Source organism: Salvelinus fontinalis, chromosome 28, assembly GCF_029448725.1.
Source record: "Salvelinus fontinalis isolate EN_2023a chromosome 28, ASM2944872v1, whole genome shotgun sequence".
Taxonomy (NCBI): domain Eukaryota; kingdom Metazoa; phylum Chordata; class Actinopteri; order Salmoniformes; family Salmonidae; genus Salvelinus; species Salvelinus fontinalis.
In genome coordinates, this window is record NC_074692.1 from 12,677,778 (window position 1) to 12,684,069 (window position 6,292).

Genomic DNA, 6,292 nt, shown 5'->3' on the forward strand with positions numbered 1-6,292 from the left:
TCCAACAGTTTTGAAGGAGTTTCGACATATGCTGAGCACTTGTTGGCTGCTTTTCCTTCACTCTGCGATCCAACCCAAACCATCTCAATTGAGTTGAGGTCGGGTGATTGTGGAGGCCAGGTCATCCCTTGCAGCACTGAGTCTCTCTCCTTCGTGGTCAAATAGCCCTTACACAGCCTGGAGGTGACTTTTGGGTCATTGTACTGTTCAAAAACAAATGATAGTCCCAGTAAGTGCAAACCAGATGGGATGGCGTATCGCTGCAGAATGCTGTGGTAGCCATGCTGGTTTAGTGTGCCTTGAATTTTAAATAAATCACTGACAGTGTCACCAGCAAAGCACCCTCACACCATCACACCTCCTCCTCCATGCGTCACGGTGGGAACCACACATGTGGAGATCATCCGTTCCTCTACTCTGCATCTCACAAAGACACCGCGGTTGGAACCAAAAATGTCTAATTTGGACAGATTTCCACTGATCTAATGTCCATTGCTCGTGTTTCTTGGTACAAGCAAGTCTCTTCTTCTTATTGGTGTCCTTTGTAACCACCGATAAATCTATGATAATCAAGCATTTCAATAAGAATTTTTCTACAGCTGGTCATGCTTTCTACCTAGCTACCCCACAACATATCTGCACCCCCCACAGCAACTTGCCCAAGCCTTCCCATTTCTCCTTCACCCAAATCCAGATAGCTGATGTTCTGAAAGAGCGGCAAAATCTGGACCCCTTCAAATCAGCTGGGCTAGACAATCTGGACCTTCTCTTTCTAAAATTATCCGCCGCAATTGTTGCAGCCCCTATTACTAGCCTGTTCAACCTCTCTTTTGTATCGTCTGAGATCCCCAAAGATTGGAAAGCTGCCACGGTCATCCCCCTCTTCAAAGGGGGAAACACTCTAGACCCAAACTGTTACAGACCTATATCTATCCTACCCTGCCTTTCTAAGGTCTTCAAAAGTCAAGTTAACAAACAGATCACTGACCATTTTGAATCCCACCGTACCTTCTCCGCTATGCAATCTGTTTTCCGAGCTGGCCATGGGTGCACCTCAGCCACCCTCAAGGTCCTAAACGATATCATAACCGCCATCGATAAAAGACAATACTGTGCAGCCGTATTCACTTACCTCCCTAATCTTACTTCATTTGCACACACTGTATATAGACTTTTCTATTGTGTTATTGACTGTACGTTTGTTTATTCCATGTGTAACTCTGTGTTGTTGTTTGTGTCGCTTTACTTTATTTTGGCCAGGTCGCAGTTGTAAATGAGAACTTGTTCTCTACCGGCCTACCTGGTTAAATAAAGGTGAAATAAAAAAATACAAATTAGTAGTGGTTTCTTTGCAGCAATTCGACCATGAAGGAAGGCCTGATTCACACACTCCTCTGAACAGTTGATGTTGAGATGTATCTGTTACTTGAACTCTGTGAAGCATTTATTTGGGCTGCATTCTGAGGTGCAGTTAACTCTAATGAATTTATCCTCTGCAGCAGAGATAACTCTGGGTCTTCCTTTCCTATGGCAGTCCTCATGAGTGCCAGTTTCATCATAGTGTTTGATGGCTTTGCGACTGCACTTGAAAAAACTTTCAAAGTTCTTGAAATGTTCCGTATTGACTGACCTTCATGTTTTAAAGTAATGACAGACTGTCGTTCTCTTTGCTTATTTGAGCTGTTCTTGCCATAATATGGACTTGATCTTTCACCAAGTAGGGCTATCTTCTGTACACCACATTTACCCTGTCACAACACAACTGATTGGCTCAAATGCATTAAGAAGGAAAGTAATTCTACAAATTAACTTTTAACAAGGCACACCTTGTGAGGCACATCTCATGAAGCTGGTTGAGAGAATGCCAAGAGTGTGCAAAGCTGTCATCAAGGTGAAGGGTGGCTACTTTGAAGAATATCAAATATCAAATATATTTTGATTTGTTTGGTTACTACATGATTCCATATGTGTTATTTCATAGTTTTGATGTCTTTACTATTATTCTACAATGTAGAAAGTAGTAAAAATAAAGAAAAACCCTTGAATGAGTAGGTGTGTCCAAACTTTGGACTGGTACTGTATATGGAAGGAGACTTTTAATATCTGTTAATATGTATCTATACAATATGTCTATGCAATATATATATTTTTATCCTATTTTAGTACATAACATCATTAATGTTATCATCATTTCTAAAATGAATGCTGAAATTATTTATATTGATCCTTTCTTCATTTTAATAGTATAGTTGTTATTTTAATATCTGTATTATAAGATAGCTCTGTTTATTTTACCTATATGTTCTCTGAGTTAATGAAAATTTCATATTTGGTGGCCACAAGCATATTAACAGGCCTACAGCCACATGGCCTTTATCATTTATTCATTAGCTGCGTGACACCTTATGAAAACATTCACTAACTCATAAATACAGATCACTGTTGGATAGGCATATGTAATATCTGATTTGTCATGGGAGTGGTGTTATATTAGCTGTGGTCTATCATGTTGATGATAGAAAAATGTTGAGGTAATTCTGAAAGTTAATATCGGGCATCGCAGATTATGAGAGCATCCTACTGTTGACACCCCTAACAGAACAGCTCCTCATATCATCAATTTGGTCTTCTGTCTGTCAGGAGGTGCAGAGGGAAGAGCTTGTCTGCTCCAAATGTGAGAAACTGAGAGCTGTTGTGTTGCTATGGGGCCATAAAAAAAAAATCCCCCTTGGGGAATGAGTGATGTTTCATAAGCAGAGCTCATCCCTATTGAAATCTGCTGGATAATTCCATTGCTCTCTACCATATTGTATTAGGAGCTGTCTGTTTGACCTCTTGGGGTTTCCCTTTTTTACAGAGCAAGATAATCAAATCAGTAAATGATTAATTGCAGATACACGCTCTTTCCTGGATCAAAGTTTCTGAGGGATTAAACTGCTCTTTTGTTTTCATGCTCTTTTAATTGTCTGATCATAGCAAGTGCTGTTCATATATACTCTTTTTACTTCAATACTGTAAATGTAATCTGATCTGTTGGTATGATTATCATTGCCAGTCCAGAAGCTGTTAGCGTAGTAAACATATTTATTGCGTCGCCGGAAGATTGAAGGGACTTCTATGTCAATGGTAGAAACTTTCATTGTGCCTTCAGAAATCATTCACACCCCTTGACCTGTTCAACGTTGTGTTACAGCCTGAATTTAAAATGGGTTATATTGATACTTTGTGTCACTGGCTTACACACAATACCCCAGAATGCCAAAGTGCTATTATGTTTTTCGATTTGTTGACAACAAAAAAAAGGAAAAGCTGAAATGTCTGGAGTCAATAAGTATTCAACCCCTATGTTATGGCAAGCCTAAATAAGTTCAGGAGTAAATATTTGCTTAACAAGTCACATAATAAGTTGCATGGACTCTGTGTGCAATAATAATGGTTAACATAATTTTTGAATGACTACCTCATCTCTACAATTATCTGTAAAGTCCCTCAGTCAAGCAATGAATTTCAAACCACGAAGATCAGGAAGGTTTTCCAATGCCTCGCAAAGAAGAGTCCATGCACCTAGTGGTAAATGTGCAAAAAATTGTTTACAGACAATAAATATCCATTTGAGCATGGTGAAATTATTAATTACACTGGATGGTGTATCAATACATCCAGTCACTACAAAGATAAAGGTGCCCTTCCTAACTCAGTTGCCGTTCGGTGTTCTTCCTAACTCGGATAGGAGAAAACTAATGATGGATCAACAACATTGTAGTTACTCCACAATACTTACCTAATTGACAGAATGAATACAAATATTCCAAAACATTCATCCTGTTTGCAACAAGGCACTAAAGTAATACTGCAAAACATGTGGCAAAGCAATTTAACTTTTTGTTCTGAATACAAAATGTAATGCTTGGGTCAAATCCAATAAAACACATTACTGAGTACCACTCTCCATATTCTCAAGCATAGAGGTGGCTGCATAATGTTATGGGTGCGCTTGTAATCGTTAAGGACTGGGGAGTTTTCAGGATAAAAAAGAAACGGAATGGAGCTAAGCACAGGCAGAATCCTAGAGGAAAATCTGGTTCAGTCTGCTTTCTACCAGTCCCTGGGAAATGAATTCACCGTTCAGTAGGACAATAACCTAAAACACAAGGCCAAATATGCACTGGAGTTGCTTACCAAGAAGACAGTGACATCTACTTGAAAATCTATAGCAAGACCTGAAAATGGTTGTCTAGCAATGATCAGCAACCAATTTGACAGAGCTTGAAGAATTTAAAAAAGAATAATGCGCAAGTGTTGCACAATCTAGGTTTGGAAAGCTCTTAGGGGACGATTCCAACTCAGGTAATTACGCCTTTCTTACACACGCCTTTCCTATGCACTTCTCAGTATTTGGCGTGGTTCCCTGGCAAGTGCTGAATAAATGTAATTCAACTGCTGAAAACCCTCCCACTTGCTGGCCAACTGATTTTCTTGTGGAGTTTTCTTTCAATATTTTCAGTACATTTGGTGTACCTTTTAGTTTGAAATTTGTCAACAGACTCAATAGAATATATCGAGAGAACGGGTTCAGAATATTAGGGATCAATGAAAGAAAGCCATCTAAATGTATGTATATTTAGATAAACGTAACAAATTAAGGTAAATGCAACAATGGAATTAAATGGAATGATAATGTAGGCTTTACCAGCTGAAGGGAACTAACAGTAAATTGGCAGTTGAATATGTGTTGTTATTAGGCCTACTGACCGTCGATACTGATAGTGGATAATATTTAACATGATAGAAATAGGAAACAGAGAAAGTCAGGGTAGCCTTTAATTAAGACATTCGAGAGTGCCCATCCCTGCAAGTTAAAAGGTCGTACAATTTAAATTCTGCATAATGGCACAGCATTTCATAAACTTTACTGTGGGAAAGTTGATAGTCAGCTAAGAACAAATTCTTATTTACAATGCTGGCCAAAACCTAACCCGGACGACGCCGCCCTATGGGACTCCCAATCGCTGCAGGTTGTGATACAACCTGGAATCGAACCAGGGTCTGTAGTGTCACCTCTAAGGCAGTGGTCTAAGGCACTGCACTGAGATGCAGTGCCTTAGACCACCGCGCCACTCGGGAGCCATGTCAATTTTAATATGGCAAAAATTTGCTAGCTAGCTAACCAATAACTTTAACGATTTATTCAAGAGACAACAAGTGCTCATTGTGCAAATGTATTTATGATATCAATAAACATTGGAGACTAAATATAGTTTACAATCTACACCAACCCCGTCATGCGCCTACCAGACGGGCTAAATGCCTTTTATGCTCGCTTTGAGGCAAGCAACACTGAAGCATGCATGAGAGCACCAGCTGTTCTGGATGACTGCGTGATCGCACCCTCCGTAGCCGATGTGAGCAAGACCTTTAAACAGTTCAACATTCACATGGCCGTGGGGCCAGACGGATTACCAGGACGTGTACTCACAGCATGCGTGGTCCAACTAGCAAGTGTCTTCACTGACATTTTCAACCTCTCCCTGACTGAGTCTGTAATACCTACATGTTTCAAGTAGACCACCATAATCCTTGTGGCCAAGAAAGCAAAGGTAACCTGCCTAAATGACTACTGCCCAGTAGCACTCACGTCAACACCATCATCCCGGAACTCTAGACCCACTCCAATTTGCATACTGCTCTAACAGATCCACAGATTATGCAATCTCAATTGTACTCCACACTGTCCTTTCCCACCTGGACAAAAAGAACACCTATGTGAGAATGCTGTTAATTGAGTACAAAGCTCATCACTAAGCTAAGGACCCTGGGACTAAACATCTCCCTCTGCAACTGGATCATTGACTTACTGAAGGGCCGCCCCCAGGTGGTAAGGGTAGGCAACAACACATCTGCCACACTGATCCTCAACACATTGTTTATTTTCAGCGCGCTGGAGAGGTTTCAAACAACTCAATGCACCAAGTACACATGTCGATCAGGAGCTCAACCGGGGCAGTCCTGTTAGTTCCCTTATATACTGGTTACAGACACGTTGCATAGGCATAGTTCATAGGGTTGGTTCCGGTATTTGTCTGGCACATCTCCTTTCTTAACCTAAATAACAGCGTTCTGCCAGATGGTCCAAAGGAGGAGGTCATGATGCACCCCCCCCCCCCCCCCCCCCTCATATTTTTACCAGGCACAGGCAGGAACCAAGGTTTGTTTATGACACCAAAGACAAGATTAACATTTTCATGACTGTAAAATTTTATTCACAATGGCAACTGCTCGGCATCCGACCGTA